General features: G+C 46.7%; 1 protein-coding gene across 1 annotated transcript in view; it reads left to right on the top strand.

The window, feature by feature from the left end:
* Positions 1-12,986, top strand: part of ARL15 (ADP ribosylation factor like GTPase 15) — a 319,228-nt gene that overhangs the window by 133,218 nt on the left and 173,024 nt on the right. The window lies entirely within an intron of this gene.

Raw genomic sequence — 12,986 nt, 5'->3', positions numbered from 1 at the left:
CTTCACCATTGCTTAAAGCAATATATTATGCTTGCAACCATGTGTAGCTTTTATGTAAAAGCTTTTTTCTTATCTACTACCCACTGACATGGGAGTCAAGTTGTAATTCTTATTCAGAAGTCCTATTTTGAATTTCCTAATCTAAGATGTGATATCCTTGCCTAATTTGCAGTGATCATACAGAGAATCCTTTAATTGTTCCATTCCGTAAATTCAGCACTCAGTACTATTAGCAGTTGCTGAAAAATGTTTATATTTTAGTTGTCTTGTGTGCTGTTTTACAGCAGCAGTGTTGCGAGTAGTGTGGTTTTTTTTCTTCACAAGAAGCTCTGCTTTTTAAAAAATATTGTAGGAAGTAATGTATTTTGAACAAAATTTTAACCGAGTTTATAGTTATGCTGAAATTCAACAAACTGTGCAATCTTCTTTGTGTAAGAGGGTTAAGGCGCTCTGCACGATAAAAGGTTTATGTGAAATGAAGGTTTGCCCTGTGAATATTTGTCCTGTGAATGATGGTTTTCATTACAGTAAAGTAAAAACTGCTTTAGTATCATAATTGGGGTATTTTGCGGTCATATTAAAAATCTTACTTTTTTACGCATTGTTTTTTCAAAAATAATATGAACTTGCAAAGAATACTGGTGAAGCGGGATGTAAAAGCCCTTTATCCACACTACACCAGCTACTATTTGTGTAGTATAGTATGTACATTCGTCCTGTACGGTCCAACACTATCTCATGTCACACGTCTCCACAGCCAAACGGAATGGAGAATATGAATGCTATTTAGGTTAGAGTCAGACAAGTGGTATAGTTTTTAATGTAAACAATATCTGGGGAGGTAATGCCACTTTTAATATGAGATGCTGAGAATAAATGAGGCGTAGGTAATTGAGGTTGCACTGTAAAAATACTTGAAATTTATACAAAAATCAAGCTTTACTCTACTCTCTGAAATTGGAATTAGTGTATATCCATGTTACATAAAGGTAAACTGAGCTACACAATCTTACAAACCCGAGAAGATGCAGCGAGATAATGGCTGATCCAGGAATAGAATTGAGGAGACAATTGAATCAGATTATATATGATTCAGGGTAGGGATGTCAACCCTTCAGGATTGTCCTGGAGTCTCCAGGAATTAAAGATTATGTTATATGATGAAACCTCCAGGAATACATCCAACCAAAATTGGCAACCCTATTCAGGGGCAAAATTTTTAATAATGACTGTTTAATGTTAGGTCCAGCTAAATAAGTTGCCTGATTATTCAAAAGTGCTGAGTACCTTGGGTTCAACAGTGCAATATTTATTTCCAAAACCCTGTTATCTTTAAAATGGCACTATGTCCCCAGGTACAGCTGGGTGGCCAGCACTGTTCTAAAACAGGCATGCACATTTATTTAAAAACCTAACCTTGAGGCACTTGCTTTTGAAATTCTTGGCCCCGGTTTTTAATGTGGCACAAACATGCCGTAAGTAGTATGTGGTCTACTAAAGATAAGAAGAGAGAGAGAAAAACTACCTTTTTCCCCCCTCTCAAATTTGGGTTGGAGGATTTTCATGGTTCCAAGAAGGATGAGAAACAAGGAACAACTATTGATCTCTAACAACCGTTTATTATAATACAGATTTTTGTGTGTAGGATTTTTTTATCAACATTGTTTCAATATTGTAGTAAATTATGTTCAGTCATTAAACATGATGTTAAGATACTGTACTTTACCTTTCACAGAAAGGAAGTTGATTCTACTTTATGTTAAAAGGTTTATTTCTCCACTTTTTCCCTGTAATCACTTTAATGCTTTAAATGTATCTTTTAAAAACAATGTGGAGTATAGCTTTTTCTTAAAGGTGCGGTATAGATGTGTATTGATTGAAGCTTTTTGATTATAAATGCTGCTACTTGAATATTCAGTCTACAATGCTTATAGGTATGACACGTTTGTAGAAAATGAACAATCTCTTCATGCTATGTCTGTACTCTGCTATGAAGATTATTTAGCCTTACAGTGAGTTACAGAAGCGGATCCCATCCTACAGTTGGATATTTGTGGGCGTTCCTTTGGGCCTGCACAGATCCAGTTGTGGGATTAGGGCCAAGATTTATCGTCCTCCGTCCTCTTTTTTTCATGACCCTCTTCTCCCACTCCCCTCCCCCCACTTTCTATTCTTCTCTCCATAATTCTATATGTGGTGTCAATAGCAGTTGTTCTTCTTCGAGTGATTGCTCATAACCATTCCAATTAGGTGCGCACATGCCGTGTGCACAGTCATCGGAAAGTTTTCCCCCTAGCAGCACCCGTCGGGTCGGCTGTGGAGGCCCCTGGAGTGGTGCCTTCATGGTGCTCAATATATAACTCTGCCGATCCGGTGCTGCCTCAGTTCCTTTTTACCTCCGGTGACGGTCGTTGGAATTGTGGCATCTTGCTTAGCAAGTTCTACCACGTTTCCCTAGCCTAGTTTGTTTTCTGTTCTTTATACATATTAGTTAGTTTAATTTTTAGTTCGTATTAGTACTTAGCAGTTGGGCTGGGGGATTTACTCCCGTCCTGACTGCTTTTTCTTGGGAGGGCTTACATGCCCAAGTCCAAGGGGTTCAAGTCCTGCTCCAAGCCCATGCCAACTGGCGACCCCCACGACGCTTGTCTAAAGTGACTGGGGGAGGCTCACCAATCCAATCGGTGCAGGATTTGTAAAGGGTTTCACCCCAGAACCAAAAAGGAGCGAGACTTTCGCCTCAAGCAGCTCCTTATGGAGGCTGTACTTAGACCTCAGCCTCCGCCGGCGTAGCAGAACCCAGCGCTGAGTTCTTCGGTGCGTAGTGCCCCGGTGACAGTGGTGGAAGCTGCACCACAGAAGGACTCTGGCAGAGACCCGCAGCACCGCCAAAACCAGCAGGATCGACCCGGCACTGCTCCCACTCCCCGGTGCAGAAGCGGCACTGGAAGCAAGGGAGGAGCAGCTCTCCATCCCAAAGGCCCACCCCCCTGGAACCGGCCAATGGGGCGCATCCTCGTGAGGAGCACCCAGTGCCGAAGTCTGCAGAGTTAGCACAGTTGACTTCAGCCCCGCAAGGGGGACCATCGAGTCCGGTGCTGTTGGACTCCTCGGCCCAGATCATTGAGGAGGTGGAGCTGCCATCCACCCCGGACACCTTTGCACTGCGAGGGACCACATCGCCATTACAGTGCCGAGGTCACTCACTATTCGTGCCAAGCCTCCAGTACCACATCATACAGCACCATCTCAAGGCAAACCAGCGATGCTCCGGCCCTCGGCACTGCTGATAGAGTCCTGGCGCCGCTCGCAATTACGGCACCGCTCCAGATTGCGCCAGCATTCCCGCTCACGACGCCAATTCACGCATCGATCCCCATCGCACAGCAGGTCCCAGACCCAGCACTAGTCCCGACGCCGCTCAGTGATCCCACGCAGCTCTAGCCTCACGTAGCTGCTCGCTGGATCAGCTCCGCTCGGCACCACCCTGGCCTTCGCAGTCCCAATCCCGGTCTTCAGACTCAGATGCGGGATCTAGATACTCAGAGGGTTCTTCAAGGGTGGCTCTGCCCCTCATCAAAACTATACAGGTCAATGCCAAGACCATCTGGCAGACCCCGGCCTCCATCTCTCCCACTGCCAAGGGTGTTGAGAGGAAATACGTTGTGCCATTAAAGGGGTACGAATATCTCTTTACGCACCCGCAGCCTTGTTCATTGGTGGTTGTGGCAGTAAATGAGAAGGAGAGGCAGGGGCAACAAGCCCCAACGCCCAAGTCCAAGGAAGCCAAACGCCTGGACCTGTTCGGACGTAAGGTGTACTCCACGGGGGGCCTCCAGCTCAGGATTACCAATCAGCAGGCAATTCTGAGCTGGTATAACTTCAACTCCTGGAACTCGATGCTCAAGTTCAAGGAGCTGGTGCCAACTGAGTCCAGGGAGGAGTTTGGAGCGATAGTGGAGGAGGGCAACGCGGTGGCACGGACCCATTCTAGATCTGTGTGGGCTCAACAAATTCATGGTAAAGTTGAAGTTCCACATGGTCTCCTTGGACACTATTATCCCCTCCCTGGATCTGGGAGACTGGTATGCTGCCCTCGACATGAAGGATGCATACGTCCACATAGCAATTTGTCCAACACACAAGGTGCTTCCTACTCTTCGTGGTCAACCACAAGCATTACCAATTCACTGTCCTACCATCCAGCCTTTCAACAGCCCCAAGTGTTCATCAAGTGCATGTCGGTCGTGGCTGCTTTCCTCCGTCGACAACAAGTGCAAGTATACCCCTACCTCAACGACTGGCTGCTCAGGGGCCACACCAGGGCACAGGTACAGTCCCAAATCCATTTGGTCAGGTACACGTTCAAACGACTGGGTCTCCTTCTCAACTTGGGGAAGTCAACCTTGGAATCCATCCAAAGAATAGAGTTCATTGGGGCAGTGTTAGACTCGGTTCAGGTGCGAACCCTTCTGCCGGAGACCCGATTCGGAGCCATCAGACATAATTCAAAGCCTCTAGCAATTCCCAACCACAACAGCAAGGGGGTGCTTGAGTCTCCTCGGCCACAGGGCTGCTTGCACTAACGTGACCTGGCACACCAGGCTGCGGCTCAGACCTTTGTAGGCACGGCTCACCTTGGCCTATTGCTCGGGGCACGACAGCTTGAATTCAGTGGTCACGGTGCCGGGGCAGGTCCTCACGTCCCTCCACTGGTGACTCAACCCTCAAGTGGTGTGTGAAGGAGTCCCCCTTCCACAACCCTCAACCTTCCTTGTCCCTGGTTACGGACGCGTCCGCTCTGGGATGGGGTGTGCATCTTCAGACACGGCCTGTGGTCGCAGGACAAGCTCTCCCAACATATCAACATCAAGGAGCTGAGGGCGGTGCACCTAGCTTGCCAGGCCTTCCAGGCCAGACTACAAGGCCAGTGCGTAGTAGTTCTAACGGACACCACCACCACCATGTTTTACATCAACAAGCAGGGTGTGGAGCCCATTCCTCTCCCCTATGCCAGGAGGCCCTTTGACTGTAGGAGTTTTGCATAGCCCACTCCATTCACCTGGAAGCATCCTTTTTACCAGGAATTAATAACATACTGGAGGACCACCTCAGCAGGTCTTTCCGCGCACATGAGTGGTCCATCCAGCTGGATGTCATACACCTCATTTTACAAAGGTGTGGATTTCCCCAGGTTGACCAGTTTGCCACACGACGCAACAAGAAGTGCCCAACGTTCTGCTCCTTCCAGGGTCACAGCCCAGGCTCGCTCACGGATGCATTCCTGCTACCCTGGAGAGGTTGCCTGCTCTGTCTTTCCCCCGTTCCCTCTGGTGCACAAGGTCCTGCTCAAGGTCCAGAGAGAGGGGGCAAAGGTAATTCTGATAGCTCCAGCGTGGCCTCAACAACACTGGTACATCACGTTACCGGAGCTGTCGGTGGATGCACCGGTCACATTACGTCTCCTCCCCGACATAGTCACTCAGGACCTGTACCTCTCATCTTGGAGTACCTCCTACACCTGAAACAGCAAGGCCTGGTGGCATCCTCCATAAAGGTAGATCTCGCTGCTACCTCAGCTTTCCACCCAGGAGGGTCTGGTCGATGCGTCTTCGCCAACCCTATGGCTGGTCACTTCCTCAAAGGTTTGGACCACCTACATCCCCAGATCCGGCAGCCTGTCCCTGCGTGGGACCTTAACCTGGTCCTCTCCAGGCTCATGGGGCCCCCATTTGAACCACTGGCAATTTGCTCTCTCCTGTATCTGTCTTGGAAGGTAGCTTTCCTGGTCACCATTATGTCTGCGAGGAGGGTGTCTGAGCTAAAGGCCCTCACCTCTGACCCACCTTAAACAGTGTTCCACAAGGATAAGGTGCAACTCAGGTCACACCTGGCCTTTCTCCCCAAGGTGGTGTCACACTTCCACACCAGTCAGGACATTTTCTTACCCGTCTTTTACCATAAGCCTCATGCCAGTAACCGGGAGCAGAGGCTACACTCCCTCGATGTTCAACGAGCACTAGCTTTCTACATTGAGCACACTAAGCCATTCAGAAAGTTGAACTAGCTGTTCCTAACGGTGGCAGACCGGATGAAAGGGCTCCCAATCTCATCTCAAAGAATATCTTTCTGGATCACATAATGCATCCGCATGTGCTATGAGCTGGCCAAAGTACTGCCCCCAACTCTTACGGCACACTCCATGAGGGCCCAGACCTCGTCATCGGTGTTCTTGGCCCAGGTCCCAATCTAAGAAATCTGCAGGGCAGCAACTTTGTCCTTGGTGCATACCTTCACCTCTCACTACGCCATTGTCCAGCATGCCCGAGATGACACAGCTTTCAGCAGAGCAGCGCTACAATCAGCGTTTCCTTAACTCCAACCCCACCGCCTAGGTAAGGCTTGGGAGTCACTTAATTGGAATCTATATGAGTAATCACTCGAAGAAGAAAAATGGTTACTCACCTTTCGTAACTGTTGTTCTTCCAGAGGTGTTGCTCATATCCATTCCAAACCCGCCCGCCTTCCCCTCTGACGGAGTAACCGACAAGAAGGAACTGAGGAGGCGCCGGGTCTGCAGAGTCATATATTGAGCGCCATGAAGGCGCCACTCCAGTAGGCTCCACAGCCGACTCGACGGGTGCTGCTAGGGGAAGAACTTTCTGACTATGCATGCGGTGCGTGCACCTAATTGGAATGGACATGAGCAACACATCTTGAAGAACAACAGTTACAAAAGGTGAGTAACCATTTTATCCTTATGTGCTTCCATTAGAATTGTAATATGACACATTTGCACAATGTTTTAAAACATAATTATTTGTATTTTTCTTGTAAATTAAGCCTGGACTATCTGTTAATTTTGAGTTTTGGGTGAAACTTGTAAACATAAAAATTTTGTTTGAAATACACAACTAATACAAACTTTATGAATTGTATATTGAGAATGGACTGAATGGACTGTACATTTCTGCTGAAATAGTTGACTTTATAGAAGAATAATAGAAAACTAATTGAATAAGGAGTATTATGGTTAATTTAAGGAGACAGTAAGTCATAAAGCTTATCAGTTTCTTGTTCCTGAGAACATTTATGTTCTGTGCTTACTGAATGAAAAATACAGACATTACACAATGAATTATGCAGTTAGTGAAACAGAGGATTAACTGCTTCCTTAAAGAATTCACTTTACTTTTATTACTGATTTTGGAAAAAGTAAAACAAAAGAAATGCAATGCTGAATTATCATTAGATCATTACTGATTTCAAAAGGATAATTTTAAAATATATTTTGAACTTATATATTTTTTAAAATAAAGGAAATGTAATTGTTCAATAATATGAATGTTTGTGCAAAACTCTTGTCTTGCTCTTAATGCAGTTATGCACTAAATTTAAGTACAAGTCACAGGGCAAAGGCAACATATTGAGGTTTCTAAGGACATGTGGAGTCTTGTAGACTGCGTAGTTTCCCTTTCTGTAATATACCTAAAAGGACCACTTGCAGTGTAATTAAACAAAATGTTTAAGAACTGAATGATGTACAGTGGAAATTATGAACAAATATTTATCTGCAGCAAAAATTCTTTACAAAACTATACAAGAGCCAAGCAATTTCAGCAACAGATGTTTGTTGTATTCACTTTGGGGAGATGCAATTGCTAGAGATTTCCAACATGTTAAGTTTCCTTTTATTAAACATTTTTCTCTACACACAGCAGTCAAAAGCAGCACTGCACAAAGTAAATGTCCATAGCATTAAAAAGCAAAGCCATGAGTAATTTAATTCAAAAACTATGTAATGAGAATTTGGAAAAGTATACAGTAGATCTCGTTACTTGTACTGAAATGTAAGTGTACCTAATTTGTTTTACATCCCCCCCCCATAGGAGAACGTACTTAAGTTCTGAAGTTATTTAAGAGATCTGGGGAAATTTTATGAGATAGTAGCCAATAAAAGTAATCCTGTTTTCCCTTACTCAGTTACTAATTGTGGCTTTGTTTCACTTCCTGGCTTTTTCAAATCTAAATTTTTATAAAAATTGGACAACATTTCATCATATAAACGATAAATTAAGTTGACATTTTAAAAACGATACCTCTTTTTTTTGAATTTTCAGCTGTCTGCTTGTATGCTATATACTCTATCTCCCAATGTCAAAGATATTTGTAATTTGTTTTGATACCACTGTGGTAGGAACATACATCTCAGTATTTTTCAAATAGCTACTAATCGGTTTTTGAAACCAATCTAAACTGAGTAATGTGGATATAAAGAAATCTTATTTGATGGTTCAGTAAGCACATCATAAGATAACCCATCTGTTAAATTAAGATATCAAACATTAACATTATAAATTAAAATAATTGGTTATATAGGGATCAGCTGTTACTAATTTTGAATGAAATGTGTTGGAAATATGCCTTAATTGGGAAATGTAAACATTTACAGATTAAAATAATTGAAGACAGTTACCTAACACAGTAGATGGAAGCATAGTTCAGTCACACAAATATTAATACATTTATTTATACAGTACTTCCAATAGTCTGTTTCCAGAGCAGTTTACTTAGTTAACATACGTTTTTCCCCACAAGCCTTATTGGTGAGGGAGGATGTTTATGGTGTTCATTATTTTTGATTAAGGACAAGTGTTCTTTGTTATTCCCTCTTCAGATTTTTGTAATGCAGCTCAGAGGTAATAGGATGTTGTGTGGTGCTAAGAGTTTTTAGTATTTGTCATGCTGTTATCCTTTTTCTGGACTTCTGTGATATTTAAGTTGTTGGTGAAATTGTGCTGTCCATATTGCTTCAGTTTTGCCCACCAGAGTTCTATGGAGAAGCAGTTAAATGTCTTGCAGAAGGTTGCTGTTCTGGGGCATGGCTGCCCTCTGACACCCCCTACTGGTTCCATGTAACACTACAAGTGCGCCCTACCTCAGTTTCTTTCCTCGCGGTGGCGCTCCTCAGCTTTCCACACACCTTTCTGTGCTGGAGATATGGCTCAGCCCGCTGGCCAAGTCACAAACAAAACATCATACCTTCCGGGGTAGCTAAAGTCCAACTAAAAAAGTCCCAACAAACAAAAAGGTCCTTCTGCTCTTCGGGGGCTGCTCTTCAGCCCACCTGCTGAGTGCTGTTCCCAGCCCCTTTCTGGGCTACCTGTGCAAGTCTTTCTGGCTCTAGGATAGAGTGCATGGCCCCCAAGCTGATTCCCCTGGAGTACTTTTCTCAGCCTCTTCTGGGCTCTCTTCCTTGTATCCATCCCTGCCCTTGTATAGAGCATTGTCCCCCAGGTTATTCCCTTAGAATACCCAGCCTCCTGTAGACCCTGGCTTAGGTCCTGCCACAGGAGCTTGTCTGCTCCATGTGGTTCCACTCTTAGACTGATATATCCTTTTAAAAAGTCTGGGTGTCCCCATTAAGCTATCACCCGATTCGCCTTAATCCCATTTCCCCCTTTTAGACTGGGAAGCAGCTAACAATTATGGTACCAGTGAGGCTGGCCCCATCTCTCCTTAAAGGGGCCAGTCACCTTGTACCAGTTACCAAACCCAAAGCTCTGTCATGGTAGAAAATATGAAGTAATGGAGCTGTAAGAGTCCAGACTCACCCCTGCGGCGCCTCCTGCTGGTCTCTCAGGGAATTAGCTCGACCCAGCCTCTGGAGCGCCCTCTGCAGGGCGGTGATCTGCCTTGCTCTCTACTTCTGGGCCCCGTGTCCCTCCCAGGACCCCGGTGCCCCTTGCTCGGGGTGCTGCGCCCTGGTAGTACCCACACGCTAGGTCTCCCCTCCCAGGGGAACCTCCACCCGCTAACCCTACCTTGCCTCAGTATCCGGCTACTGTCAGTCACCATCTAGCCCCACGCCCAGGGGCAGACTGCAGTATCAGCCACTCATCACAGGCAAGGTTGGGTTTGGGCCTGCTGCCTTGGCCTATCTCCGGGCTGCCCTCTGCAACCCCTAGTACCTCCTGGCCTAACACTAGGCCGCAGCCTGGGGCTTTCCAGGCTGGAGCGCCCCAGCTCCTCAGCCTTTCCCCAGCCCTGCTCCACCTAGGTACTCTGCTCTAGTTCCCTGCAGCCAGGCCCTTCTCTCTCTGCACTCAGAGAGAGACTATCAAGCTCCTGGCTCCCAGCCTCTTATATAGGCCAGCTGGGGCCTGATTGGGGCTTGGCCCAGCTGCGGCCGCTTCTCCAATCAGCCCAGCTTTTAGAGCTGCAGCCCTCCTCCAGGGCTATTTCAAAACCCTCCGGGCAGGAGCGGGGTAGCCACCCCGCTACAGGAGCATATAAACATTTGGGTCAGTTCTTTAGTTATCTGAAATGCAATGCATTTAGATAAACTGTTGACCAATAATGCCAATTGTAAATCACTGAAGGTTTCAAGAGGTTTAAATTCCCTTTATGCAGAATGGTAGAACCTTTGATTTGATTTATTTTTTTACATAGAGTGGAGTTTCTATTATGTGAACAGTCTGAAAGAGCCTTTCTGAGTAAACTTTCAAATGATGCAAAAGTGGCATTTTATTCTTATTTGAGTGCTTGCTCATGTCCATTCCAATGTGGGTGTGCACGCGCATGTGTTCACCATGACTGAAAGTTTTTCCCTCGGTGGTACTGTTCAGGTCGGTTCCTGCACCCCTTGGAGTGGTGCCCTCATAGTGCGGTATATAGGAACCTGCCGACCCGCTGCCTGCTTAGTTCCTTCCTACCGCTCATGATGGTCACTGAAACATTGCTGGTCTCTTGCACTTGCAAGTGTTCTTCTCAGTGGACTTCTGTAAATAAAATTGTACATAGTTATTACATTAAATAATAGCTAGAGCATCAGTTAACTAGTTAGTATAGTAGTAGGTTCCCTGTGGGCTAGCCGGCCCTGGACTCCAGGGCATGCCTCGATCCCAGGGCTTCAAACAATGTGCGGCATGTCAGAAACCAATGCCGGTGAGTGACGCTGCATGATAGTTGCCTCAAGTGCCTCGGAGAAACAGATGTGCAGGAACAGTGCCATATCTGTAAGAACTTTAGCCCTAGGACCAAGAAGGAGAGGGACAATAGGCTAAACTTCCTCCTGATGGAGGCGGCATTTCATCCCCCACTTGGAGCTGCAAGGGGACGTGGCACCGACCACCTCAGTGTTGGTCAGGCATGCCCTGGCATTGCTGAGAGAGGCACAGCAGTGCTCCACCTCCCTGGCACTGAGAAAAGACTCTACAACAAATGCAAAGGATTCCCAGTTTCATCATTCTTCCCCAGTGCACAAGAAGACAACCCTGGCACCGACTCCTTAGCACCGCTCACCATTGTCGGTGCCAAAGAAGAAACAATGATGCAGTGGCACTGCTCTTCCCTCATCGGGGCACCGCTTGCGAGCATTGATCAGCACCGTGCTGCCGTGGTCACCAAGGAGTGATTCTCCTGAATGAGATTCAGAGGCTGAATCCTACACTTCACAGAGGAGTAAACTCCGATCTACCTACAGGCACCGAGCACTGGACAAGGTACAGGAGATGGCACCAAAACCAGATGCCAGTGCAATGGCCAATGTGGAACTCTTGGGTGCTCCAACAGTTTCCAGGACCCCAGTTGAGACGTTTATATTCAGCGCCTTCAGAAGGACAAGCTTCCCTGCCATCTACGTCAGAATGGGGGTCAGTTCTTCGGCCAAGATCAGTGCTGAGTGATGGGATACCCCCTCATAGGACCCACCTTCAGAAGAGGCGGTACATGGGCCACTGCTGATGCAAGCCTTGTTGTCTTCCTCCCTGGATGAAGCAGTGGTGGGAACCACCATGGCGTCCACTCAGTATGACTACAGGACACATTAGGAGCTTCTGCGCAGGGTGGCCCAAAATCTGGGTGTTCAAGCAGAAGAGATTGCTGAGTCCTCTCACTCCCTGGTGGACATATTGGCACCCTGAGGACTGTCACAGGTAGCTTTGCCCCTAAATGAGGCTATTCTACAGCCACTTAAGGCTCTCTGGCAAACTCTTGCATCTCTCCAGCCAATGGATAAGAGTACGGACCGAAAATATTTCATTCCTCCCAAGGATTGAGTTCCTATATACTCATCCACCACCAGGCTCACTGGTCATCTCAGCAGCGAATGAGAGGGAGAGACAAGAACAGCAGGGGCTGTCCCTGTAAGCCAAGGATGCCAAAACATTGGATTTATTTGGCAGAAAGGTATATTAGACGGGGCTGGGGGCAACTAGGTGAGAATAGCTAACAATCAGGCCCCTTTAAGCGGTACGGGTTCATCTTCCTGTCAGCCATGGAGAAATTGAAGGAGCTCCTACCTCTGGAATCCAGGGATGAGTTCTCAGCCTCAGTTGAGGACTGATCAAGGCATCCCTCCAAGTGGCTCTGGACGCGGCAGATGCCGCTGTCCTTTCCATGGCCTCAGTGGACGTTATGAGATGATGTTCCTGGCTACAGGCCTTGGGACTCCCATATAAGGTCCAACAGACCATTCAGGACCTACCATTTGAGGAGGGCTCCCTTTTCTGGGAGGAAACGGACTAAAAACTTCATAGTCTAAAAGACTCAAGTGCTACTTTGAAGTCCTTAGGCCTTCACATGCCAGCCCCCACAAGGAAGCATTATAAACCACAACCGATGGGCCGGTTCTACCCTCCACAACCGTGACAAAGACAGGACTTCAGTAGGAGGCAGAATAGGGGCTACAAGAGATGCCCTCCACCCCACTCCGCGTTGGCTCAAATGTCTGCCCCCTCGAGACGTACATCAGACATAAAGCAGACCTTTTGATGGTACACCCGAGGACAGGCTTCATCAGTGGCATTTGTGGTACAAGTCCCGATCCAGGACATTTGCAGAGTGGCAACTTGGTCATTGGTCCACACATTCGCTTCACAGTATGCCATCACCCAGCAAGCCAAAGATGATGCGGGTTTCGGCAAACTAGTGCTTCAATCAGCATGCAAATGAACTCCGAACCGTCCACTAGGGTAACTGCTTGA

Source organism: Emys orbicularis, chromosome 6 (genome assembly GCF_028017835.1).
Source record: "Emys orbicularis isolate rEmyOrb1 chromosome 6, rEmyOrb1.hap1, whole genome shotgun sequence".
NCBI classification, from domain to species: domain Eukaryota; kingdom Metazoa; phylum Chordata; order Testudines; family Emydidae; genus Emys; species Emys orbicularis.
Note: the sequence above shows the minus strand (reverse complement) of the source record. Positions and strands in the feature narration are given on the sequence as shown.